General features: G+C 40.1%; 12 non-coding genes and 2 pseudogenes across 12 annotated transcripts; all 14 read right to left on the bottom strand.

The window, feature by feature from the left end:
- Nucleotides 1-260: 260 nt before the first annotated feature.
- On the bottom strand, nt 261-379 carry LOC135765317 (5S ribosomal RNA). Its single transcript, XR_010540634.1, has one exon. It is a non-coding gene; the product is annotated as a 5S ribosomal RNA (ribosomal RNA).
- A 1841-nt stretch (nt 380-2220) lies between these two features.
- LOC135765316 (5S ribosomal RNA) lies at nt 2221-2339 on the bottom strand. The gene has a single exon (XR_010540633.1). It is a non-coding gene; the product is annotated as a 5S ribosomal RNA (ribosomal RNA).
- A 1841-nt stretch (nt 2340-4180) lies between these two features.
- On the bottom strand, nt 4181-4299 carry LOC135765314 (5S ribosomal RNA). The gene has a single exon (XR_010540631.1). It is a non-coding gene; the product is annotated as a 5S ribosomal RNA (ribosomal RNA).
- Nucleotides 4300-6140: 1841 nt separating this feature from the next.
- On the bottom strand, nt 6141-6249 carry LOC135765292 (5S ribosomal RNA; annotated as a pseudogene).
- Nucleotides 6250-8097: 1848 nt separating this feature from the next.
- LOC135765313 (5S ribosomal RNA) lies at nt 8098-8216 on the bottom strand. The gene has a single exon (XR_010540630.1). It is a non-coding gene; the product is annotated as a 5S ribosomal RNA (ribosomal RNA).
- A 1840-nt stretch (nt 8217-10056) lies between these two features.
- Nucleotides 10057-10175, bottom strand: LOC135765312 (5S ribosomal RNA). The gene has a single exon (XR_010540629.1). It is a non-coding gene; the product is annotated as a 5S ribosomal RNA (ribosomal RNA).
- Nucleotides 10176-12029: 1854 nt separating this feature from the next.
- Nucleotides 12030-12148, bottom strand: LOC135765311 (5S ribosomal RNA). The gene has a single exon (XR_010540628.1). It is a non-coding gene; the product is annotated as a 5S ribosomal RNA (ribosomal RNA).
- A 1840-nt stretch (nt 12149-13988) lies between these two features.
- On the bottom strand, nt 13989-14107 carry LOC135765310 (5S ribosomal RNA). Its single transcript, XR_010540627.1, has one exon. It is a non-coding gene; the product is annotated as a 5S ribosomal RNA (ribosomal RNA).
- Nucleotides 14108-15946: 1839 nt separating this feature from the next.
- LOC135765309 (5S ribosomal RNA) lies at nt 15947-16065 on the bottom strand. The gene has a single exon (XR_010540626.1). It is a non-coding gene; the product is annotated as a 5S ribosomal RNA (ribosomal RNA).
- A 1840-nt stretch (nt 16066-17905) lies between these two features.
- On the bottom strand, nt 17906-18014 carry LOC135765291 (5S ribosomal RNA; annotated as a pseudogene).
- A 1841-nt stretch (nt 18015-19855) lies between these two features.
- Nucleotides 19856-19974, bottom strand: LOC135765308 (5S ribosomal RNA). Its single transcript, XR_010540625.1, has one exon. It is a non-coding gene; the product is annotated as a 5S ribosomal RNA (ribosomal RNA).
- Nucleotides 19975-21814: 1840 nt separating this feature from the next.
- On the bottom strand, nt 21815-21933 carry LOC135765307 (5S ribosomal RNA). Its single transcript, XR_010540623.1, has one exon. It is a non-coding gene; the product is annotated as a 5S ribosomal RNA (ribosomal RNA).
- Nucleotides 21934-23779: 1846 nt separating this feature from the next.
- On the bottom strand, nt 23780-23898 carry LOC135765306 (5S ribosomal RNA). Its single transcript, XR_010540622.1, has one exon. It is a non-coding gene; the product is annotated as a 5S ribosomal RNA (ribosomal RNA).
- Nucleotides 23899-25754: 1856 nt separating this feature from the next.
- Nucleotides 25755-25873, bottom strand: LOC135765338 (5S ribosomal RNA). The gene has a single exon (XR_010540653.1). It is a non-coding gene; the product is annotated as a 5S ribosomal RNA (ribosomal RNA).
- Between the last annotated feature and the right edge of the window lie 1609 nt (nt 25874-27482).

Here is a 27482-nt window from a genome sequence, read left to right as displayed (position 1 = left end):
AAATCACCTGCAACACAGCGCTATTAGCGCTCCTCCGCCGTGCTCTTTTGGACAGTGAGCAGAGACAGAAAAATGAAGCGTCTGACCGCCCCCTGGTGGATGAGAGGGAAAATGACGAGACTGAGCCGGCCCTTTGACACAGAGAAACGGAGGAGAGACGAGCCAGCGCAGAGCTCAGAAAGCAAATGCACCAATCGGCGTAAAAGGAGAACAGCGAGCATGGGCGAAGGGCTTCCGGTACAGATGAAAGAAGACTCAAAAGCTTACAGCACCTGGTATTCCCAGGCGGTCTCCCATCCAAGTACTAACCAGGCCCGACCCTGCTTAGCTTCCGAGATCGGACGAGATCGGGCGTGCTCAGGGTGGTATGGCCGTAAGCGAAAGCTACTGCCAAAATAGGGATCTTTAATCGTATGCCAACCGAGCTAAGCCCTGACCGGCTCTATGCTGGACATTGACTCGGTAACCTTTAGGCCTCTTTAGAACGAAAGGTCGGGCAGTCCATTAAAAAACTACACGTCGGGGACGGATCCAGCCAGGGTTTCGTTCTAATACGCTTTCCTTTTCTGCTCTCTTTTACTGTCCCGTTCTCCTTCCGCTCGCCGGAACACGCGCAGGGATGCTGAAAAGCACAAGCAAGCATGCCACATAAGAATATTGAATAGTTTTCCCTACATCAGTTGAAGGCACAAAACATTTATTTCAGCAAAGTCCCTGCTGCGTTTCATTTCGCCATGTCTTGAAAATAGCAACAGTTAACCAAGCTGTCCTTTTAGAATGTTTTGATGTTCACTTAGATAACCATTCACTCTTTTTTACGAACACCAGAATCAGGCCTTTAATTTCCATGTATTATTTCAGCTAGGTTGTCGCTGGGAGAAAGCCTTTGTATGCCACATTTTGTGGCACCTAAACCCTTTTAAAATAACGGTCAAGCATCCAACAGACCGTTTTATGCTATTTTGTTTCAGTAGTCTATATTAATTTGTTTATATCCATCACAAGATTTATTTGTTTGTTTATTGGAATGATTCGACCTTGTCTTTTCAGAGTACTTTGCCATTTGAAGTTTATTTAACTACGTTCGGGAGAAGCATGGTCACGAGAGCTCAGAGCTCTCCCGTCGGACAGCACGCCAAATATGCTTTATTTAATATTTGATTACATGTTAATGCGAACTCGTGAAAAACATGACATTTTGTCTTGAACTTTCTACCTGTAAGGATACTCCGCCACAATTCATTACGGATTATATGCAAAAAAAAAAAAAAAGAATAAAAAAATAAAATAAAAAAATAAATTAATTAAATAAATAAAAAATAAATATAAAAAAAACAATATAAATAAAAAATAAATGAATAAATTTTTTTTAAAAAAAATAATAATATAAAAAATAAATAATATATATAAAATGAAGAAAAAAATATATAAAAATAAATAAATAATATAATATACATATTTAAACGAATAAAAAATGAATGAATGAATAAATACACACTTACATAAATGAATAAAATCGATGCAACCTCGTACACTACTCAGTCATAGAAAATGAAAATTCTTTGCTAGGTAGTGATAACATGAATGGAAAATCATCTCGAGTTTTGTCACCCGACTAAAAGTGACAATCTTTTATAGGCAAACGTGTTTTCGTGATCATTAGTAGCTTTGTGCTGTCATGGACCACAGGATAACGGTTTACACCTGCTTATGGTCAATGGAAAACAAAGAGACAAGTCTCATCATTGGCGGTTAAGGCCTGGCACAGCTTTCGTATGGCTCTGCTTATCCACTTCCCCCCATAAATCGCTACAGGAAAATCTCACGTCTGCACGGGCCGTCCGTCTTGAGGGACATCGGAGAAAGCCTTCTTGTAGTTGCGAATGGGGCAACGTAAACAACTTTCCCCCTAAAAGAGCAGACAAGCACGTTCTGGCACGTTCTGATACGTGAAAGGCGTAAATCACCTGCAACACAGCGCTATTAGCGCTCCTCCGCCGTGCTCTTTTGGACAGTGAGCAGAGACAGAAAAATGAAGCGTCTGACCGCCCCCTGGTGGATGAGAGGGAAAATGACGAGACTGAGCCGGCCCTTTGACACAGAGAAACGGAGGAGAGACGAGCCAGCGCAGAGCTCAGAAAGCAAATGCACCAATCGGCGTAAAAGGAGAACAGCGAGCATGGGCGAAGGGCTTCCGGTACAGATGAAAGAAGACTCAAAAGCTTACAGCACCTGGTATTCCCAGGCGGTCTCCCATCCAAGTACTAACCAGGCCCGACCCTGCTTAGCTTCCGAGATCGGACGAGATCGGGCGTGCTCAGGGTGGTATGGCCGTAAGCGAAAGCTACTGCCAAAATAGGGATCTTTAATCGTATGCCAACCGAGCTAAGCCCTGACCGGCTCTATGCTGGACATTGACTCGGTAACCTTTAGGCCTCTTTAGAACGAAAGGTCGGGCAGTCCATTAAAAAACTACACGTCGGGGACGGATCCAGCCAGGGTTTCGTTCTAATACGCTTTCCTTTTCTGCTCTCTTTTACTGTCCCGTTCTCCTTCCGCTCGCCGGAACACGCGCAGGGATGCTGAAAAGCACAAGCAAGCATGCCACATAAGAATATTGAATAGTTTTCCCTACATCAGTTGAAGGCACAAAACATTTATTTCAGCAAAGTCCCTGCTGCGTTTCATTTCGCCATGTCTTGAAAATAGCAACAGTTAACCAAGCTGTCCTTTTAGAATGTTTTGATGTTCACTTAGATAACCATTCACTCTTTTTTACGAACACCAGAATCAGGCCTTTAATTTCCATGTATTATTTCAGCTAGGTTGTCGCTGGGAGAAAGCCTTTGTATGCCACATTTTGTGGCACCTAAACCCTTTTAAAATAACGGTCAAGCATCCAACAGACCGTTTTATGCTATTTTGTTTCAGTAGTCTATATTAATTTGTTTATATCCATCACAAGATTTATTTGTTTGTTTATTGGAATGATTCGACCTTGTCTTTTCAGAGTACTTTGCCATTTGAAGTTTATTTAACTACGTTCGGGAGAAGCATGGTCACGAGAGCTCAGAGCTCTCCCGTCGGACAGCACGCCAAATATGCTTTATTTAATATTTGATTACATGTTAATGCGAACTCGTGAAAAACATGACATTTTGTCTTGAACTTTCTACCTGTAAGGATACTCCGCCACAATTCATTACGGATTATATGCAAAAAAAAAAAAAAAGAATAAAAAAATAAAATAAAAAAATAAATTAATTAAATAAATAAAAAATAAATATAAAAAAAACAATATAAATAAAAAATAAATGAATAAATTTTTTTTTAAAAAAATAATAATATAAAAAATAAATAATATATATAAAATGAAGAAAAAAATATATAAAAATAAATAAATAATATAATATACATATTTAAACGAATAAAAAATGAATGAATGAATAAATACACACTTACATAAATGAATAAAATCGATGCAACCTCGTACACTACTCAGTCATAGAAAATGAAAATTCTTTGCTAGGTAGTGATAACATGAATGGAAAATCATCTCGAGTTTTGTCACCCGACTAAAAGTGACAATCTTTTATAGGCAAACGTGTTTTCGTGATCATTAGTAGCTTTGTGCTGTCATGGACCACAGGATAACGGTTTACACCTGCTTATGGTCAATGGAAAACAAAGAGACAAGTCTCATCATTGGCGGTTAAGGCCTGGCACAGCTTTCGTATGGCTCTGCTTATCCACTTCCCCCCATAAATCGCTACAGGAAAATCTCACGTCTGCACGGGCCGTCCGTCTTGAGGGACATCGGAGAAAGCCTTCTTGTAGTTGCGAATGGGGCAACGTAAACAACTTTCCCCCTAAAAGAGCAGACAAGCACGTTCTGGCACGTTCTGATACGTGAAAGGCGTAAATCACCTGCAACACAGCGCTATTAGCGCTCCTCCGCCGTGCTCTTTTGGACAGTGAGCAGAGACAGAAAAATGAAGCGTCTGACCGCCCCCTGGTGGATGAGAGGGAAAATGACGAGACTGAGCCGGCCCTTTGACACAGAGAAACGGAGGAGAGACGAGCCAGCGCAGAGCTCAGAAAGCAAATGCACCAATCGGCGTAAAAGGAGAACAGCGAGCATGGGCGAAGGGCTTCCGGTACAGATGAAAGAAGACTCAAAAGCTTACAGCACCTGGTATTCCCAGGCGGTCTCCCATCCAAGTACTAACCAGGCCCGACCCTGCTTAGCTTCCGAGATCGGACGAGATCGGGCGTGCTCAGGGTGGTATGGCCGTAAGCGAAAGCTACTGCCAAAATAGGGATCTTTAATCGAATGCCTACCGAGCTAAGCCCTGACCGGCTCTATGCTGGACATTGACTCGGTAACCTTTAGGCCTCTTTAGAACGAAAGGTCGGGCAGTCCATTAAAAAACTACACGTCGGGGACGGATCCAGCCAGGGTTTCGTTCTAGTACGCTTTCCTTTTCTGCTCTCTTTTACTGTCCCGTTCTCCTTCCGCTCGCCGGAACACGCGCAGGGATGCTGAAAAGCACAAGCAAGCATGCCACATAAGAATATTGAATAGTTTTCCCTACATCAGTTGAAGGCACAAAACATTTATTTCAGCAAAGTCCCTGCTGCGTTTCATTTCGCCATGTCTTGAAAATAGCAACAGTTAACCAAGCTGTCCTTTTAGAATGTTTTGATGTTCACTTAGATAACCATTCACTCTTTTTTACGAACACCAGAATCAGGCCTTTAATTTCCATGTATTATTTCAGCTAGGTTGTCGCTGGGAGAAAGCCTTTGTATGCCACATTTTGTGGCACCTAAACCCTTTTAAAATAACGGTCAAGCATCCAACAGACCGTTTTATGCTATTTTGTTTCAGTAGTCTATATTAATTTGTTTATATCCATCACAAGATTTATTTGTTTGTTTATTGGAATGATTCGACCTTGTCTTTTCAGAGTACTTTGCCATTTGAAGTTTATTTAACTACGTTCGGGAGAAGCATGGTCACGAGAGCTCAGAGCTCTCCCGTCGGACAGCACGCCAAATATGCTTTATTTAATATTTGATTACATGTTAATGCGAACTCGTGAAAAACATGACATTTTGTCTTGAACTTTCTACCTGTAAGGATACTCCGCCACAATTCATTACGGATTATATGCAAAAAAAAAAAAAAAGAATAAAAAAATAAAATAAAAAAATAAATTAATTAAATAAATAAAAAATAAATATAAAAAAAACAATATAAATAAAAAATAAATGAATAAATTTTTTTTAAAAAAAATAATAATATAAAAAATAAATAATATATATAAAATGAAGAAAAAAATATATAAAAATAAATAAATAATATAATATACATATTTAAACGAATAAAAAATGAATGAATGAATAAATACACACTTACATAAATGAATAAAATCGATGCAACCTCGTACACTACTCAGTCATAGAAAATGAAAATTCTTTGCTAGGTAGTGATAACATGAATGGAAAATCATCTCGAGTTTTGTCACCCGACTAAAAGTGACAATCTTTTATAGGCAAACGTGTTTTCGTGATCATTAGTAGCTTTGTGCTGTCATGGACCACAGGATAACGGTTTACACCTGCTTATGGTCAATGGAAAACAAAGAGACAAGTCTCATCATTGGCGGTTAAGGCCTGGCACAGCTTTCGTATGGCTCTGCTTATCCACTTCCCCCCATAAATCGCTACAGGAAAATCTCACGTCTGCACGGGCCGTCCGTCTTGAGGGACATCGGAGAAAGCCTTCTTGTAGTTGCGAATGGGGCAACGTAAACAACTTTCCCCCTAAAAGAGCAGACAAGCACGTTCTGGCACGTTCTGATACGTGAAAGGCGTAAATCACCTGCAACACAGCGCTATTAGCGCTCCTCCGCCGTGCTCTTTTGGACAGTGAGCAGAGACAGAAAAATGAAGCGTCTGACCGCCCCCTGGTGGATGAGAGGGAAAATGACGAGACTGAGCCGGCCCTTTGACACAGAGAAACGGAGGAGAGACGAGCCAGCGCAGAGCTCAGAAAGCAAATGCACCAATCGGCGTAAAAGGAGAACAGCGAGCATGGGCGAAGGGCTTCCGGTACAGATGAAAGAAGACTCAAAAGCTTACAGCACCTGGTATTCCCAGGCGGTCTCCCATCCAAGTACTAACCAGGCCCGACCCTGCTTAGCTTCCGAGATCGGGCGTGCTCAGGGTGGTATGGCCGTAAGCAAAAGCTAATGCCAAAATAGGGATCTTTAATCGTATGCCTACCGAGCTAAGCCCTGACCGGCTCTATGCTGGACATTGACTCGGTAACCTTTAGGCCTCTTTAGAACGAAAGGTCGGGCAGTCCATTAAAAAACTACACGTCGGGGACGGATCCAGCCAGGGTTTCGTTCTAATACGCTTTCCTTTTCTGCTCTCTTTTACTGTCCCGTTCTCCTTCCGCTCGCCGGAACACGCGCAGGGATGCTGAAAAGCACAAGCAAGCATGCCACATATTGAATAGTTTTCCCTACATCAGTTGAAGGCACAAAACATTTATTTCAGCAAAGTCCCTGCTGCGTTTCATTTCGCCATGTCTTGAAAATAGCAACAGTTAACCAAGCTGTCCTTTTAGAATGTTTTGATGTTCACTTAGATAACCATTCACTCTTTTTTACGAACACCACAATCAGGCCTTTAATTTCCATGTATTATTTCAGCTAGGTTGTCGCTGGGAGAAAGCCTTTGTATGCCACATTTTGTGGCACCTAAACCCTTTTAAAATAACGGTCAAGCATCCAACAGACCGTTTTATGCTATTTTGTTTCAGTAGTCTATATTAATTTGTTTATATCCATCACAAGATTTATTTGTTTGTTTATTGGAATGATTCGACCTTGTCTTTTCAGAGTACTTTGCCATTTGAAGTTTATTTAACTACGTTCGGGAGAAGCATGGTCACGAGAGCTCAGAGCTCTCCCGTCGGACAGCACGCCAAATATGCTTTATTTAATATTTGATTACATGTTAATGCGAACTCGTGAAAAACATGACATTTTGTCTTGAACTTTCTACCTGTAAGGATACTCCGCCACAATTCATTACGGATTATATGCAAAAAAAAAAAAAAAGAATAAAAAAATAAAAAAAAAAAATAAAAAAATAAATTAATTAAATAAATAAAAAATAAATATAAAAAAACAATATAAATAAAAAATAAATGAATAAAATTTTTTTAAAAAAAATAATAATATAAAAAATAAATAATATATATAAAATGAAGAAAAAAATATATAAAAATAAATAAATAATATAATATATATATTTAAACGAATAAAAAATGAATGAATGAATAAATACACACTTACATAAATGAATAAAATCGATGCAACCTCGTACACTACTCAGTCATAGAAAATGAAAATTCTTTGCTAGGTAGTGATAACATGAATGGAAAATCATCTCGAGTTTTGTCACCCGACTAAAAGTGACAATCTTTTATAGGCAAACGTGTTTTCGTGATCATTAGTAGCTTTGTGCTGTCATGGACCACAGGATAACGGTTTACACCTGCTTATGGTCAATGGAAAACAAAGAGACAAGTCTCATCATTGGCGGTTAAGGCCTGGCACAGCTTTCGTATGGCTCTGCTTATCCACTTCCCCCCATAAATCGCTACAGGAAAATCTCACGTCTGCACGGGCCGTCCGTCTTGAGGGACATCGGAGAAAGCCTTCTTGTAGTTGCGAATGGGGCAACGTAAACAACTTTCCCCCTAAAAGAGCAGACAAGCACGTTCTGGCACGTTCTGATACGTGAAAGGCGTAAATCACCTGCAACACAGCGCTATGCTTATTAGCGCTCCTCCGCCGTGCTCTTTTGGACAGTGAGCAGAGACAGAAAAATGAAGCGTCTGACCGCCCCCTGGTGGATGAGAGGGAAAATGACGAGACTGAGCCGGCCCTTTGACACAGAGAAACGGAGGAGAGACGAGCCAGCGCAGAGCTCAGAAAGCAAATGCACCAATCGGCGTAAAAGGAGAACAGCGAGCATGGGCGAAGGGCTTCCGGTACAGATGAAAGAAGACTCAAAAGCTTACAGCACCTGGTATTCCCAGGCGGTCTCCCATCCAAGTACTAACCAGGCCCGACCCTGCTTAGCTTCCGAGATCGGACGAGATCGGGCGTGCTCAGGGTGGTATGGCCGTAAGCGAAAGCTACTGCCAAAATAGGGATCTTTAATCGTATGCCAACCGAGCTAAGCCCTGACCGGCTCTATGCTGGACATTGACTCGGTAACCTTTAGGCCTCTTTAGAACGAAAGGTCGGGCAGTCCATTAAAAAACTACACGTCGGGGACGGATCCAGCCAGGGTTTCGTTCTAATACGCTTTCCTTTTCTGCTCTCTTTTACTGTCCCGTTCTCCTTCCGCTCGCCGGAACACGCGCAGGGATGCTGAAAAGCACAAGCAAGCATGCCACATAAGAATATTGAATAGTTTTCCCTACATCAGTTGAAGGCACAAAACATTTATTTCAGCAAAGTCCCTGCTGCGTTTCATTTCGCCATGTCTTGAAAATAGCAACAGTTAACCAAGCTGTCCTTTTAGAATGTTTTGATGTTCACTTAGATAACCATTCACTCTTTTTTACGAACACCAGAATCAGGCCTTTAATTTCCATGTATTATTTCAGCTAGGTTGTCGCTGGGAGAAAGCCTTTGTATGCCACATTTTGTGGCACCTAAACCCTTTTAAAATAACGGTCAAGCATCCAACAGACCGTTTTATGCTATTTTGTTTCAGTAGTCTATATTAATTTGTTTATATCCATCACAAGATTTATTTGTTTGTTTATTGGAATGATTCGACCTTGTCTTTTCAGAGTACTTTGCCATTTGAAGTTTATTTAACTACGTTCGGGAGAAGCATGGTCACGAGAGCTCAGAGCTCTCCCGTCGGACAGCACGCCAAATATGCTTTATTTAATATTTGATTACATGTTAATGCGAACTCGTGAAAAACATGACATTTTGTCTTGAACTTTCTACCTGTAAGGATACTCCGCCACAATTCATTACGGATTATATGCAAAAAAAAAAAAAAGAATAAAAAAATAAAATAAAAAAATAAATTAATTAAATAAATAAAAAATAAATATAAAAAAAACAATATAAATAAAAAATAAATGAATAATTTTTTTTTAAAAAAAATAATAATATAAAAAATAAATAATATATATAAAATGAAGAAAAAAATATATAAAAATAAATAAATAATATAATATACATATTTAAACGAATAAAAAATGAATGAATGAATAAATACACACTTACATAAATGAATAAAATCGATGCAACCTCGTACACTACTCAGTCATAGAAAATGAAAATTCTTTGCTAGGTAGTGATAACATGAATGGAAAATCATCTCGAGTTTTGTCACCCGACTAAAAGTGACAATCTTTTATAGGCAAACGTGTTTTCGTGATCATTAGTAGCTTTGTGCTGTCATGGACCACAGGATAACGGTTTACACCTGCTTATGGTCAATGGAAAACAAAGAGACAAGTCTCATCATTGGCGGTTAAGGCCTGGCACAGCTTTCGTATGGCTCTGCTTATCCACTTCCCCCCATAAATCGCTACAGGAAAATCTCACGTCTGCACGGGCCGTCCGTCTTGAGGGACATCGGAGAAAGCCTTCTTGTAGTTGCGAATGGGGCAACGTAAACAACTTTCCCCCTAAAAGAGCAGACAAGCACGTTCTGGCACGTTCTGATACGTGAAAGGCGTAAATCACCTGCAACACAGCGCTATTAGCGCTCCTCCGCCGTGCTCTTTTGGACAGTGAGCAGAGACAGAAAAATGAAGCGTCTGACCGCCCCCTGGTGGATGAGAGGGAAAATGACGAGACTGAGCCGGCCCTTTGACACAGAGAAACGGAGGAGAGACGAGCCAGCGCAGAGCTCAGAAAGCAAATGCACCAATCGGCGTAAAAGGAGAACAGCGAGCATGGGCGAAGGGCTTCCGGTACAGATGAAAGAAGACTCAAAAGCTTACAGCACCTGGTATTCCCAGGCGGTCTCCCATCCAAGTACTAACCAGGCCCGACCCTGCTTAGCTTCCGAGATCGGACGAGATCGGGCGTGCTCAGGGTGGTATGGCCGTAAGCGAAAGCTACTGCCAAAATAGGGATCTTTAATCGAATGCCTACCGAGCTAAGCCCTGACCGGCTCTATGCTGGACATTGACTCGGTAACCTTTAGGCCTCTTTAGAACGAAAGGTCGGGCAGTCCATTAAAAAACTACACGTCGGGGACGGATCCAGCCAGGGTTTCGTTCTAGTACGCTTTCCTTTTCTGCTCTCTTTTACTGTCCCGTTCTCCTTCCGCTCGCCGGAACACGCGCAGGGATGCTGAAAAGCACAAGCAAGCATGCCACATAAGAATATTGAATAGTTTTCCCTACATCAGTTGAAGGCACAAAACATTTATTTCAGCAAAGTCCCTGCTGCGTTTCATTTCGCCATGTCTTGAAAATAGCAACAGTTAACCAAGCTGTCCTTTTAGAATGTTTTGATGTTCACTTAGATAACCATTCACTCTTTTTTACGAACACCAGAATCAGGCCTTTAATTTCCATGTATTATTTCAGCTAGGTTGTCGCTGGGAGAAAGCCTTTGTATGCCACATTTTGTGGCACCTAAACCCTTTTAAAATAACGGTCAAGCATCCAACAGACCGTTTTATGCTATTTTGTTTCAGTAGTCTATATTAATTTGTTTATATCCATCACAAGATTTATTTGTTTGTTTATTGGAATGATTCGACCTTGTCTTTTCAGAGTACTTTGCCATTTGAAGTTTATTTAACTACGTTCGGGAGAAGCATGGTCACGAGAGCTCAGAGCTCTCCCGTCGGACAGCACGCCAAATATGCTTTATTTAATATTTGATTACATGTTAATGCGAACTCGTGAAAAACATGACATTTTGTCTTGAACTTTCTACCTGTAAGGATACTCCGCCACAATTCATTACGGATTATATGCAAAAAAAAAAAAAAAGAATAAAAAAATAAAAAAAAAAAATAAAAAAATAAATTAATTAAATAAATAAAAAATAAATATAAAAAAACAATATAAATAAAAAATAAATGAATAAAATTTTTTTAAAAAAAATAATAATATAAAAAATAAATAATATATATAAAATGAAGAAAAAAATATATAAAAATAAATAAATAATATAATATATATATTTAAACGAATAAAAAATGAATGAATGAATAAATACACACTTACATAAATGAATAAAATCGATGCAACCTCGTACACTACTCAGTCATAGAAAATGAAAATTCTTTGCTAGGTAGTGATAACATGAATGGAAAATCATCTCGAGTTTTGTCACCCGACTAAAAGTGACAATCTTTTATAGGCAAACGTGTTTTCGTGATCATTAGTAGCTTTGTGCTGTCATGGACCACAGGATAACGGTTTACACCTGCTTATGGTCAATGGAAAACAAAGAGACAAGTCTCATCATTGGCGGTTAAGGCCTGGCACAGCTTTCGTATGGCTCTGCTTATCCACTTCCCCCCATAAATCGCTACAGGAAAATCTCACGTCTGCACGGGCCGTCCGTCTTGAGGGACATCGGAGAAAGCCTTCTTGTAGTTGCGAATGGGGCAACGTAAACAACTTTCCCCCTAAAAGAGCAGACAAGCACGTTCTGGCACGTTCTGATACGTGAAAGGCGTAAATCACCTGCAACACAGCGCTATGCTTATTAGCGCTCCTCCGCCGTGCTCTTTTGGACAGTGAGCAGAGACAGAAAAATGAAGCGTCTGACCGCCCCCTGGTGGATGAGAGGGAAAATGACGAGACTGAGCCGGCCCTTTGACACAGAGAAACGGAGGAGAGACGAGCCAGCGCAGAGCTCAGAAAGCAAATGCACCAATCGGCGTAAAAGGAGAACAGCGAGCATGGGCGAAGGGCTTCCGGTACAGATGAAAGAAGACTCAAAAGCTTACAGCACCTGGTATTCCCAGGCGGTCTCCCATCCAAGTACTAACCAGGCCCGACCCTGCTTAGCTTCCGAGATCGGACGAGATCGGGCGTGCTCAGGGTGGTATGGCCGTAAGCGAAAGCTACTGCCAAAATAGGGATCTTTAATCGTATGCCAACCGAGCTAAGCCCTGACCGGCTCTATGCTGGACATTGACTCGGTAACCTTTAGGCCTCTTTAGAACGAAAGGTCGGGCAGTCCATTAAAAAACTACACGTCGGGGACGGATCCAGCCAGGGTTTCGTTCTAATACGCTTTCCTTTTCTGCTCTCTTTTACTGTCCCGTTCTCCTTCCGCTCGCCGGAACACGCGCAGGGATGCTGAAAAGCACAAGCAAGCATGCCACATAAGAATATTGAATAGTTTTCCCTACATCAGTTGAAGGCACAAAACATTTATTTCAGCAAAGTCCCTGCTGCGTTTCATTTCGCCATGTCTTGAAAATAGCAACAGTTAACCAAGCTGTCCTTTTAGAATGTTTTGATGTTCACTTAGATAACCATTCACTCTTTTTTACGAACACCAGAATCAGGCCTTTAATTTCCATGTATTATTTCAGCTAGGTTGTCGCTGGGAGAAAGCCTTTGTATGCCACATTTTGTGGCACCTAAACCCTTTTAAAATAACGGTCAAGCATCCAACAGACCGTTTTATGCTATTTTGTTTCAGTAGTCTATATTAATTTGTTTATATCCATCACAAGATTTATTTGTTTGTTTATTGGAATGATTCGACCTTGTCTTTTCAGAGTACTTTGCCATTTGAAGTTTATTTAACTACGTTCGGGAGAAGCATGGTCACGAGAGCTCAGAGCTCTCCCGTCGGACAGCACGCCAAATATGCTTTATTTAATATTTGATTACATGTTAATGCGAACTCGTGAAAAACATGACATTTTGTCTTGAACTTTCTACCTGTAAGGATACTCCGCCACAATTCATTACGGATTATATGCAAAAAAAAAAAAAAGAATAAAAAAATAAAATAAAAAAATAAATTAATTAAATAAATAAAAAATAAATATAAAAAAAACAATATAAATAAAAAATAAATGAATAATTTTTTTTTAAAAAAAATAATAATATAAAAAATAAATAATATATATAAAATGAAGAAAAAAATATATAAAAATAAATAAATAATATAATATACATATTTAAACGAATAAAAAATGAATGAATGAATAAATACACACTTACATAAATGAATAAAATCGATGCAACCTCGTACACTACTCAGTCATAGAAAATGAAAATTCTTTGCTAGGTAGTGATAACATGAATGGAAAATCATCTCGAGTTTTGTCACCCGACTAAAAGTGACAATCTTTTATAGGCAAACGTGTTTTCGTGATCATTAGTAGCTTTGTGCTGTCATGGACCACAGGATAACGGTTTACACCTGCTTATGGTCAATGGAAAACAAAGAGACAAGTCTCATCATTGGCGGTTAAGGCCTGGCACAGCTTTCGTATGGCTCTGCTTATCCACTTCCCCCCATAAATCGCTACAGGAAAATCTCACGTCTGCACGGGCCGTCCGTCTTGAGGGACATCGGAGAAAGCCTTCTTGTAGTTGCGAATGGGGCAACGTAAACAACTTTCCCCCTAAAAGAGCAGACAAGCACGTTCTGGCACGTTCTGATACGTGAAAGGCGTAAATCACCTGCAACACAGCGCTATTAGCGCTCCTCCGCCGTGCTCTTTTGGACAGTGAGCAGAGACAGAAAAATGAAGCGTCTGACCGCCCCCTGGTGGATGAGAGGGAAAATGACGAGACTGAGCCGGCCCTTTGACACAGAGAAACGGAGGAGAGACGAGCCAGCGCAGAGCTCAGAAAGCAAATGCACCAATCGGCGTAAAAGGAGAACAGCGAGCATGGGCGAAGGGCTTCCGGTACAGATGAAAGAAGACTCAAAAGCTTACAGCACCTGGTATTCCCAGGCGGTCTCCCATCCAAGTACTAACCAGGCCCGACCCTGCTTAGCTTCCGAGATCGGACGAGATCGGGCGTGCTCAGGGTGGTATGGCCGTAAGCGAAAGCTACTGCCAAAATAGGGATCTTTAATCGAATGCCTACCGAGCTAAGCCCTGACCGGCTCTATGCTGGACATTGACTCGGTAACCTTTAGGCCTCTTTAGAACGAAAGGTCGGGCAGTCCATTAAAAAACTACACGTCGGGGACGGATCCAGCCAGGGTTTCGTTCTAGTACGCTTTCCTTTTCTGCTCTCTTTTACTGTCCCGTTCTCCTTCCGCTCGCCGGAACACGCGCAGGGATGCTGAAAAGCACAAGCAAGCATGCCACATAAGAATATTGAATAGTTTTCCCTACATCAGTTGAAGGCACAAAACATTTATTTCAGCAAAGTCCCTGCTGCGTTTCATTTCGCCATGTCTTGAAAATAGCAACAGTTAACCAAGCTGTCCTTTTAGAATGTTTTGATGTTCACTTAGATAACCATTCACTCTTTTTTACGAACACCAGAATCAGGCCTTTAATTTCCATGTATTATTTCAGCTAGGTTGTCGCTGGGAGAAAGCCTTTGTATGCCACATTTTGTGGCACCTAAACCCTTTTAAAATAACGGTCAAGCATCCAACAGACCGTTTTATGCTATTTTGTTTCAGTAGTCTATATTAATTTGTTTATATCCATCACAAGATTTATTTGTTTGTTTATTGGAATGATTCGACCTTGTCTTTTCAGAGTACTTTGCCATTTGAAGTTTATTTAACTACGTTCGGGAGAAGCATGGTCACGAGAGCTCAGAGCTCTCCCGTCGGACAGCACGCCAAATATGCTTTATTTAATATTTGATTACATGTTAATGCGAACTCGTGAAAAACATGACATTTTGTCTTGAACTTTCTACCTGTAAGGATACTCCGCCACAATTCATTACGGATTATATGCAAAAAAAAAAAAAGAATAAAAAAATAAAATAAAAAAATAAATTAATTAAATAAATAAAAAATAAATATAAAAAAAACAATATAAATAAAAAATAAATGAATAAATTTTTTTTAAAAAAAATAATAATATAAAAAATAAATAATATATATAAAATGAAGAAAAAAATATATAAAAATAAATAAATAATATAATATACATATTTAAACGAATAAAAAATGAATGAATGAATAAATACACACTTACATAAATGAATAAAATCGATGCAACCTCGTACACTACTCAGTCATAGAAAATGAAAATTCTTTGCTAGGTAGTGATAACATGAATGGAAAATCATCTCGAGTTTTGTCACCCGACTAAAAGTGACAATCTTTTATAGGCAAACGTGTTTTCGTGATCATTAGTAGCTTTGTGCTGTCATGGACCACAGGATAACGGTTTACACCTGCTTATGGTCAATGGAAAACAAAGAGACAAGTCTCATCATTGGCGGTTAAGGCCTGGCACAGCTTTCGTATGGCTCTGCTTATCCACTTCCCCCCATAAATCGCTACAGGAAAATCTCACGTCTGCACGGGCCGTCCGTCTTGAGGGACATCGGAGAAAGCCTTCTTGTAGTTGCGAATGGGGCAACGTAAACAACTTTCCCCCTAAAAGAGCAGACAAGCACGTTCTGGCACGTTCTGATACGTGAAAGGCGTAAATCACCTGCAACACAGCGCTATTAGCGCTCCTCCGCCGTGCTCTTTTGGACAGTGAGCAGAGACAGAAAAATGAAGCGTCTGACCGCCCCCTGGTGGATGAGAGGGAAAATGACGAGACTGAGCCGGCCCTTTGACACAGAGAAACGGAGGAGAGACGAGCCAGCGCAGAGCTCAGAAAGCAAATGCACCAATCGGCGTAAAAGGAGAACAGCGAGCATGGGCGAAGGGCTTCCGGTACAGATGAAAGAAGACTCAAAAGCTTACAGCACCTGGTATTCCCAGGCGGTCTCCCATCCAAGTACTAACCAGGCCCGACCCTGCTTAGCTTCCGAGATCGGACGAGATCGGGCGTGCTCAGGGTGGTATGGCCGTAAGCGAAAGCTACTGCCAAAATAGGGATCTTTAATCGAATGCCTACCGAGCTAAGCCCTGACCGGCTCTATGCTGGACATTGACTCGGTAACCTTTAGGCCTCTTTAGAACGAAAGGTCGGGCAGTCCATTAAAAAACTACACGTCGGGGACGGATCCAGCCAGGGTTTCGTTCTAGTACGCTTTCCTTTTCTGCTCTCTTTTACTGTCCCGTTCTCCTTCCGCTCGCCGGAACACGCGCAGGGATGCTGAAAAGCACAAGCAAGCATGCCACATAAGAATATTGAATAGTTTTCCCTACATCAGTTGAAGGCACAAAACATTTATTTCAGCAAAGTCCCTGCTGCGTTTCATTTCGCCATGTCTTGAAAATAGCAACAGTTAACCAAGCTGTCCTTTTAGAATGTTTTGATGTTCACTTAGATAACCATTCACTCTTTTTTACGAACACCAGAATCAGGCCTTTAATTTCCATGTATTATTTCAGCTAGGTTGTCGCTGGGAGAAAGCCTTTGTATGCCACATTTTGTGGCACCTAAACCCTTTTAAAATAACGGTCAAGCATCCAACAGACCGTTTTATGCTATTTTGTTTCAGTAGTCTATATTAATTTGTTTATATCCATCACAAGATTTATTTGTTTGTTTATTGGAATGATTCGACCTTGTCTTTTCAGAGTACTTTGCCATTTGAAGTTTATTTAACTACGTTCGGGAGAAGCATGGTCACGAGAGCTCAGAGCTCTCCCGTCGGACAGCACGCCAAATATGCTTTATTTAATATTTGATTACATGTTAATGCGAACTCGTGAAAAACATGACATTTTGTCTTGAACTTTCTACCTGTAAGGATACTCCGCCACAATTCATTACGGATTATATGCAAAAAAAAAAAAAAGAATAAAAAAATAAAATAAAAAAATAAATTAATTAAATAAATAAAAAATAAATATAAAAAAAACAATATAAATAAAAAATAAATGAATAAATTTTTTTTAAAAAAAATAATAATATAAAAAATAAATAATATATATAAAATGAAGAAAAAAATATATAAAAATAAATAAATAATATAATATACATATTTAAACGAATAAAAAATGAATGAATGAATAAATACACACTTACATAAATGAATAAAATCGATGCAACCTCGTACACTACTCAGTCATAGAAAATGAAAATTCTTTGCTAGGTAGTGATAACATGAATGGAAAATCATCTCGAGTTTTGTCACCCGACTAAAAGTGACAATCTTTTATAGGCAAACGTGTTTTCGTGATCATTAGTAGCTTTGTGCTGTCATGGACCACAGGATAACGGTTTACACCTGCTTATGGTCAATGGAAAACAAAGAGACAAGTCTCATCATTGGCGGTTAAGGCCTGGCACAGCTTTCGTATGGCTCTGCTTATCCACTTCCCCCCATAAATCGCTACAGGAAAATCTCACGTCTGCACGGGCCGTCCGTCTTGAGGGACATCGGAGAAAGCCTTCTTGTAGTTGCGAATGGGGCAACGTAAACAACTTTCCCCCTAAAAGAGCAGACAAGCACGTTCTGGCACGTTCTGATACGTGAAAGGCGTAAATCACCTGCAACACAGCGCTATTAGCGCTCCTCCGCCGTGCTCTTTTGGACAGTGAGCAGAGACAGAAAAATGAAGCGTCTGACCGCCCCCTGGTGGATGAGAGGGAAAATGACGAGACTGAGCCGGCCCTTTGACACAGAGAAACGGAGGAGAGACGAGCCAGCGCAGAGCTCAGAAAGCAAATGCACCAATCGGCGTAAAAGGAGAACAGCGAGCATGGGCGAAGGGCTTCCGGTACAGATGAAAGAAGACTCAAAAGCTTACAGCACCTGGTATTCCCAGGCGGTCTCCCATCCAAGTACTAACCAGGCCCGACCCTGCTTAGCTTCCGAGATCGGGCGTGCTCAGGGTGGTATGGCCGTAAGCAAAAGCTACTGCCAAAATAGGGATCTTTAATCGTATGCCTACCGAGCTAAGCCCTGACCGGCTCTATGCTGGACATTGACTCGGTAACCTTTAGGCCTCTTTAGAACGAAAGGTCGGGCAGTCCATTAAAAAACTACACGTCGGGGACGGATCCAGCCAGGGTTTCGTTCTAATACGCTTTCCTTTTCTGCTCTCTTTTACTGTCCCGTTCTCCTTCCGCTCGCCGGAACACGCGCAGGGATGCTGAAAAGCACAAGCAAGCATGCCACATATTGAATAGTTTTCCCTACATCAGTTGAAGGCACAAAACATTTATTTCAGCAAAGTCCCTGCTGCGTTTCATTTCGCCATGTCTTGAAAATAGCAACAGTTAACCAAGCTGTCCTTTTAGAATGTTTTGATGTTCACTTAGATAACCATTCACTCTTTTTTACGAACACCACAATCAGGCCTTTAATTTCCATGTATTATTTCAGCTAGGTTGTCGCTGGGAGAAAGCCTTTGTATGCCACATTTTGTGGCACCTAAACCCTTTTAAAATAACGGTCAAGCATCCAACAGACCGTTTTATGCTATTTTGTTTCAGTAGTCTATATTAATTTGTTTATATCCATCACAAGATTTATTTGTTTGTTTATTGGAATGATTCGACCTTGTCTTTTCAGAGTACTTTGCCATTTGAAGTTTATTTAACTACGTTCGGGAGAAGCATGGTCACGAGAGCTCAGAGCTCTCCCGTCGGACAGCACGCCAAATATGCTTTATTTAATATTTGATTACATGTTAATGCGAACTCGTGAAAAACATGACATTTTGTCTTGAACTTTCTACCTGTAAGGATACTCCGCCACAATTCATTACGGATTATATGCAAAAAAAAAAAAAAAGAATAAAAAAATAAAATAAAAAAATAAATTAATTAAATAAATAAAAAATAAATATAAAAAAAACAATATAAATAAAAAATAAATGAATAAATTTTTTTTTAAAAAAATAATAATATAAAAAATAAATAATATATATAAAATGAAGAAAAAAATATATAAAAATAAATAAATAATATAATATACATATTTAAACGAATAAAAAATGAATGAATGAATAAATACACACTTACATAAATGAATAAAATCGATGCAACCTCGTACACTACTCAGTCATAGAAAATGAAAATTCTTTGCTAGGTAGTGATAACATGAATGGAAAATCATCTCGAGTTTTGTCACCCGACTAAAAGTGACAATCTTTTATAGGCAAACGTGTTTTCGTGATCATTAGTAGCTTTGTGCTGTCATGGACCACAGGATAACGGTTTACACCTGCTTATGGTCAATGGAAAACAAAGAGACAAGTCTCATCATTGGCGGTTAAGGCCTGGCACAGCTTTCGTATGGCTCTGCTTATCCACTTCCCCCCATAAATCGCTACAGGAAAATCTCACGTCTGCACGGGCCGTCCGTCTTGAGGGACATCGGAGAAAGCCTTCTTGTAGTTGCGAATGGGGCAACGTAAACAACTTTCCCCCTAAAAGAGCAGACAAGCACGTTCTGGCACGTTCTGATACGTGAAAGGCGTAAATCACCTGCAACACAGCGCTATGCTTATTAGCGCTCCTCCGCCGTGCTCTTTTGGACAGTGAGCAGAGACAGAAAAATGAAGCGTCTGACCGCCCCCTGGTGGATGAGAGGGAAAATGACGAGACTGAGCCGGCCCTTTGACACAGAGAAACGGAGGAGAGACGAGCCAGCGCAGAGCTCAGAAAGCAAATGCACCAATCGGCGTAAAAGGAGAACAGCGAGCATGGGCGAAGGGCTTCCGGTACAGATGAAAGAAGACTCAAAAGCTTACAGCACCTGGTATTCCCAGGCGGTCTCCCATCCAAGTACTAACCAGGCCCGACCCTGCTTAGCTTCCGAGATCGGACGAGATCGGGCGTGCTCAGGGTGGTATGGCCGTAAGCGAAAGCTACTGCCAAAATAGGGATCTTTAATCGTATGCCAACCGAGCTAAGCCCTGACCGGCTCTATGCTGGACATTGACTCGGTAACCTTTAGGCCTCTTTAGAACGAAAGGTCGGGCAGTCCATTAAAAAACTACACGTCGGGGACGGATCCAGCCAGGGTTTCGTTCTAATACGCTTTCCTTTTCTGCTCTCTTTTACTGTCCCGTTCTCCTTCCGCTCGCCGGAACACGCGCAGGGATGCTGAAAAGCACAAGCAAGCATGCCACATAAGAATATTGAATAGTTTTCCCTACATCAGTTGAAGGCACAAAACATTTATTTCAGCAAAGTCCCTGCTGCGTTTCATTTCGCCATGTCTTGAAAATAGCAACAGTTAACCAAGCTGTCCTTTTAGAATGTTTTGATGTTCACTTAGATAACCATTCACTCTTTTTTACGAACACCAGAATCAGGCCTTTAATTTCCATGTATTATTTCAGCTAGGTTGTCGCTGGGAGAAAGCCTTTGTATGCCACATTTTGTGGCACCTAAACCCTTTTAAAATAACGGTCAAGCATCCAACAGACCGTTTTATGCTATTTTGTTTCAGTAGTCTATATTAATTTGTTTATATCCATCACAAGATTTATTTGTTTGTTTATTGGAATGATTCGACCTTGTCTTTTCAGAGTACTTTGCCATTTGAAGTTTATTTAACTACGTTCGGGAGAAGCATGGTCACGAGAGCTCAGAGCTCTCCCGTCGGACAGCACGCCAAATATGCTTTATTTAATATTTGATTACATGTTAATGCGAACTCGTGAAAAACATGACATTTTGTCTTGAACTTTCTACCTGTAAGGATACTCCGCCACAATTCATTACGGATTATATGCAAAAAAAAAAAAAAAGAATAAAAAAATAAAATAAAAAAATAAATTAATTAAATAAATAAAAAATAAATATAAAAAAACAATATAAATAAAAAATAAATGAATAAATTTTTTTTAAAAAAAATAATAATATAAAAAATAAATAATATATATAAAATGAAGAAAAAAATATATAAAAATAAATAAATAATATAATATACATATTTAAACGAATAAAAAATGAATGAATGAATAAATACACACTTACATAAATGAATAAAATCGATGCAACCTCGTACACTACTCAGTCATAGAAAATGAAAATTCTTTGCTAGGTAGTGATAACATGAATGGAAAATCATCTCGAGTTTTGTCACCCGACTAAAAGTGACAATCTTTTATAGGCAAACGTGTTTTCGTGATCATTAGTAGCTTTGTGCTGTCATGGACCACAGGATAACGGTTTACACCTGCTTATGGTCAATGGAAAACAAAGAGACAAGTCTCATCATTGGCGGTTAAGGCCTGGCACAGCTTTCGTATGGCTCTGCTTATCCACTTCCCCCCATAAATCGCTACAGGAAAATCTCACGTCTGCACGGGCCGTCCGTCTTGAGGGACATCGGAGAAAGCCTTCTTGTAGTTGCGAATGGGGCAACGTAAACAACTTTCCCCCTAAAAGAGCAGACAAGCACGTTCTGGCACGTTCTGATACGTGAAAGGCGTAAATCACCTGCAACACAGCGCTATTAGCGCTCCTCCGCCGTGCTCTTTTGGACAGTGAGCAGAGACAGAAAAATGAAGCGTCTGACCGCCCCCTGGTGGATGAGAGGGAAAATGACGAGACTGAGCCGGCCCTTTGACACAGAGAAACGGAGGAGAGACGAGCCAGCGCAGAGCTCAGAAAGCAAATGCACCAATCGGCGTAAAAGGAGAACAGCGAGCATGGGCGAAGGGCTTCCGGTACAGATGAAAGAAGACTCAAAAGCTTACAGCACCTGGTATTCCCAGGCGGTCTCCCATCCAAGTACTAACCAGGCCCGACCCTGCTTAGCTTCCGAGATCGGACGAGATCGGGCGTGCTCAGGGTGGTATGGCCGTAAGCGAAAGCTACTGCCAAAATAGGGATCTTTAATCGTATGCCAACCGAGCTAAGCCCTGACCGGCTCTATGCTGGACATTGACTCGGTAACCTTTAGGCCTCTTTAGAACGAAAGGTCGGGCAGTCCATTAAAAAACTACACGTCGGGGACGGATCCAGCCAGGGTTTCGTTCTAATACGCTTTCCTTTTCTGCTCTCTTTTACTGTCCCGTTCTCCTTCCGCTCGCCGGAACACGCGCAGGGATGCTGAAAAGCACAAGCAAGCATGCCACATAAGAATATTGAATAGTTTTCCCTACATCAGTTGAAGGCACAAAACATTTATTTCAGCAAAGTCCCTGCTGCGTTTCATTTCGCCATGTCTTGAAAATAGCAACAGTTAACCAAGCTGTCCTTTTAGAATGTTTTGATGTTCACTTAGATAACCATTCACTCTTTTTTACGAACACCAGAATCAGGCCTTTAATTTCCATGTATTATTTCAGCTAGGTTGTCGCTGGGAGAAAGCCTTTGTATGCCACATTTTGTGGCACCTAAACCCTTTTAAAATAACGGTCAAGCATCCAACAGACCGTTTTATGCTATTTTGTTTCAGTAGTCTATATTAATTTGTTTATATCCATCACAAGATTTATTTGTTTGTTTATTGGAATGATTCGACCTTGTCTTTTCAGAGTACTTTGCCATTTGAAGTTTATTTAACTACGTTCGGGAGAAGCATGGTCACGAGAGCTCAGAGCTCTCCCGTCGGACAGCACGCCAAATATGCTTTATTTAATATTTGATTACATGTTAATGCGAACTCGTGAAAAACATGACATTTTGTCTTGAACTTTCTACCTGTAAGGATACTCCGCCACAATTCATTACGGATTATATGCAAAAAAAAAAAAAAGAATAAAAAAATAAAATAAAAAAATAAATTAATTAAATAAATAAAAAATAAATATAAAAAAAACAATATAAATAAAAAATAAATGAATAATTTTTTTTTAAAAAAAATAATAATATAAAAAATAAATAATATATATAAAATGAAGAAAAAAATATATAAAAATAAATAAATAATATAATATACATATTTAAACGAATAAAAAATGAATGAATGAATAAATACACACTTACATAAATGAATAAAATCGATGCAACCTCGTACACTACTCAGTCATAGAAAATGAAAATTCTTTGCTAGGTAGTGATAACATGAATGGAAAATCATCTCGAGTTTTGTCACCCGACTAAAAGTGACAATCTTTTATAGGCAAACGTGTTTTCGTGATCATTAGTAGCTTTGTGCTGTCATGGACCACAGGATAACGGTTTACACCTGCTTATGGTCAATGGAAAACAAAGAGACAAGTCTCATCATTGGCGGTTAAGGCCTGGCACAGCTTTCGTATGGCTCTGCTTATCCACTTCCCCCCATAAATCGCTACAGGAAAATCTCACGTCTGCACGGGCCGTCCGTCTTGAGGGACATCGGAGAAAGCCTTCTTGTAGTTGCGAATGGGGCAACGTAAACAACTTTCCCCCTAAAAGAGCAGACAAGCACGTTCTGGCACGTTCTGATACGTGAAAGGCGTAAATCACCTGCAACACAGCGCTATGCTTATTAGCGCTCCTCCGCCGTGCTCTTTTGGACAGTGAGCAGAGACAGAAAAATGAAGCGTCTGACCGCCCCCTGGTGGATGAGAGGGAAAATGACGAGACTGAGCCGGCCCTTTGACACAGAGAAACGGAGGAGAGACGAGCCAGCGCAGAGCTCAGAAAGCAAATGCACCAATCGGCGTAAAAGGAGAACAGCGAGCATGGGCGAAGGGCTTCCGGTACAGATGAAAGAAGACTCAAAAGCTTACAGCACCTGGTATTCCCAGGCGGTCTCCCATCCAAGTACTAACCAGGCCCGACCCTGCTTAGCTTCCGAGATCGGACGAGATCGGGCGTGCTCAGGGTGGTATGGCCGTAAGCGAAAGCTACTGCCAAAATAGGGATCTTTAATCGTATGCCAACCGAGCTAAGCCCTGACCGGCTCTATGCTGGACATTGACTCGGTAACCTTTAGGCCTCTTTAGAACGAAAGGTCGGGCAGTCCATTAAAAAACTACACGTCGGGGACGGATCCAGCCAGGGTTTCGTTCTAATACGCTTTCCTTTTCTGCTCTCTTTTACTGTCCCGTTCTCCTTCCGCTCGCCGGAACACGCGCAGGGATGCTGAAAAGCACAAGCAAGCATGCCACATAAGAATATTGAATAGTTTTCCCTACATCAGTTGAAGGCACAAAACATTTATTTCAGCAAAGTCCCTGCTGCGTTTCATTTCGCCATGTCTTGAAAATAGCAACAGTTAACCAAGCTGTCCTTTTAGAATGTTTTGATGTTCACTTAGATAACCATTCACTCTTTTTTACGAACACCAGAATCAGGCCTTTAATTTCCATGTATTATTTCAGCTAGGTTGTCGCTGGGAGAAAGCCTTTGTATGCCACATTTTGTGGCACCTAAACCCTTTTAAAATAACGGTCAAGCATCCAACAGACCGTTTTATGCTATTTTGTTTCAGTAGTCTATATTAATTTGTTTATATCCATCACAAGATTTATTTGTTTGTTTATTGGAATGATTCGACCTTGTCTTTTCAGAGTACTTTGCCATTTGAAGTTTATTTAACTACGTTCGGGAGAAGCATGGTCACGAGAGCTCAGAGCTCTCCCGTCGGACAGCACGCCAAATATGCTTTATTTAATATTTGATTACATGTTAATGCGAACTCGTGAAAAACATGACATTTTGTCTTGAACTTTCTACCTGTAAGGATACTCCGCCACAATTCATTACGGATTATATGCAAAAAAAAAAAAAAAGAATAAAAAAATAAAATAAATAAATAAAAAAATAAATTAATTAAATAAATAAAAAATAAATATAAAAAAAACAATATAAATAAAAAATAAATGAATAAATTTTTTTAAAAAAAAAATAATAATATAAAAAATAAATAATATATATAAAATGAAGAAAAAAATATATAAAAATAAATAAATAATATAATATATATATTTAAACGAATAAAAAATGAATGAATGAATAAATACACACTTACATAAATGAATAAAATCGATGCAACCTCGTACACTACTCAGTCATAGAAAATGAAAATTCTTTGCTAGGTAGTGATAACATGAATGGAAAATCATCTCGAGTTTTGTCACCCGACTAAAAGTGACAATCTTTTATAGGCAAACGTGTTTTCGTGATCATTAGTAGCTTTGTGCTGTCATGGACCACAGGATAACGGTTTACACCTGCTTATGGTCAATGGAAAACAAAGAGACAAGTCTCATCATTGGCGGTTAAGGCCTGGCACAGCTTTCGTATGGCTCTGCTTATCCACTTCCCCCCATAAATCGCTACAGGAAAATCTCACGTCTGCACGGGCCGTCCGTCTTGAGGGACATCGGAGAAAGCCTTCTTGTAGTTGCGAATGGGGCAACGTAAACAACTTTCCCCCTAAAAGAGCAGACAAGCACGTTCTGGCACGTTCTGATACGTGAAAGGCGTAAATCACCTGCAACACAGCGCTATGCTTATTAGCGCTCCTCCGCCGTGCTCTTTTGGACAGTGAGCAGAGACAGAAAAATGAAGCGTCTGACCGCCCCCTGGTGGATGAGAGGGAAAATGACGAGACTGAGCCGGCCCTTTGACACAGAGAAACGGAGGAGAGACGAGCCAGCGCAGAGCTCAGAAAGCAAATGCACCAATCGGCGTAAAAGGAGAACAGCGAGCATGGGCGAAGGGCTTCCGGTACAGATGAAAGAAGACTCAAAAGCTTACAGCACCTGGTATTCCCAGGCGGTCTCCCATCCAAGTACTAACCAGGCCCGACCCTGCTTAGCCTCCGAGATCGGACGAGATCGGGCGTGCTCAGGGTGGTATGGCCGTAAGCGAAAGCTACTGCCAAAATAGGGATCTTTAATCGTATGCCTACCGAGCTAAGCCCTGACCGGCTCTATGCTGGACATTGACTCGGTAACCTTTAGGCCTCTTTAGAACGAAAGGTCGGGCAGTCCATTAAAAAACTACACGTCGGGGACGGATCCAGCCAGGGTTTCGTTCTAATACGCTTTCCTTTTCTGCTCTCTTTTACTGTCCCGTTCTCCTTCCGCTCGCCGGAACACGCGCAGGGATGCTGAAAAGCACAAGCAAGCATGCCACATAAGAATATTGAATAGTTTTCCCTACATCAGTTGAAGGCACAAAACATTTATTTCAGCAAAGTCCCTGCTGCGTTTCATTTCGCCATGTCTTGAAAATAGCAACAGTTAACCAAGCTGTCCTTTTAGAATGTTTTGATGTTCACTTAGATAACCATTCACTCTTTTTTACGAACACCAGAATCAGGCCTTTAATTTCCATGTATTATTTCAGCTAGGTTGTCGCTGGGAGAAAGCCTTTGTATGCCACATTTTGTGGCACCTAAACCCTTTTAAAATAACGGTCAAGCATCCAACAGACCGTTTTATGCTATTTTGTTTCAGTAGTCTATATTAATTTGTTTATATCCATCACAAGATTTATTTGTTTGTTTATTGGAATGATTCGACCTTGTCTTTTCAGAGTACTTTGCCATTTGAAGTTTATTTAACTACGTTCGGGAGAAGCATGGTCACGAGAGCTCAGAGCTCTCCCGTCGGACAGCACGCCAAATATGCTTTATTTAATATTTGATTACATGTTAATGCGAACTCGTGAAAAACATGACATTTTGTCTTGAACTTTCTACCTGTAAGGATACTCCGCCACAATTCATTACGGATTATATGCAAAAAAAAAAAAAAAAGAATAAAAAAATAAAATAAATAAATAAAAAAATAAATTAATTAAATAAATAAAAAATAAATATAAAAAAAACAATATAAATAAAAAATAAATGAATAATTTTTTTAAAAAAAAAATAATAATATAAAAAATAAATAATATATATAAAATGAAGAAAAAAATATATAAAAATAAATAAATAATATAATATATATATTTAAACGAATAAAAAATGAATGAATGAATAAATACACACTTACATAAATGAATAAAATCGATGCAACCTCGTACACTACTCAGTCATAGAAAATGAAAATTCTTTGCTAGGTAGTGATAACATGAATGGAAAATCATCTCGAGTTTTGTCACCCGACTAAAAGTGACAATCTTTTATAGGCAAACGTGTTTTCGTGATCATTAGTAGCTTTGTGCTGTCATGGACCACAGGATAACAATTTACACCTGCTTATGGTCAATGGAAAACAAAGAGACAAGTCTCATCATTGGCGGTTAAGGCCTGGCACAGCTTTCGTATGGCTCTGCTTATCCACTTCCCCCCATAAATCGCTACAGGAAAATCTCACGTCTGCACGGGCCGTCCGTCTTGAGGGACATCGGAGAAAGCCTTCTTGTAGTTGCGAATGGGGCAACGTAAACAACTTTCCCCCTAAAAGAGCAGACAAGCACGTTCTGGCACGTTCTGATACGTGAAAGGCGTAAATCACCTGCAACACAGC

The sequence above is a fragment of the Paramisgurnus dabryanus genome, chromosome 13, assembly GCF_030506205.2.
Source record: "Paramisgurnus dabryanus chromosome 13, PD_genome_1.1, whole genome shotgun sequence".
In the NCBI taxonomy this organism is placed as follows: domain Eukaryota; kingdom Metazoa; phylum Chordata; class Actinopteri; order Cypriniformes; family Cobitidae; genus Paramisgurnus; species Paramisgurnus dabryanus.
This window is presented reverse-complemented; position numbering and strand designations above follow the sequence as displayed.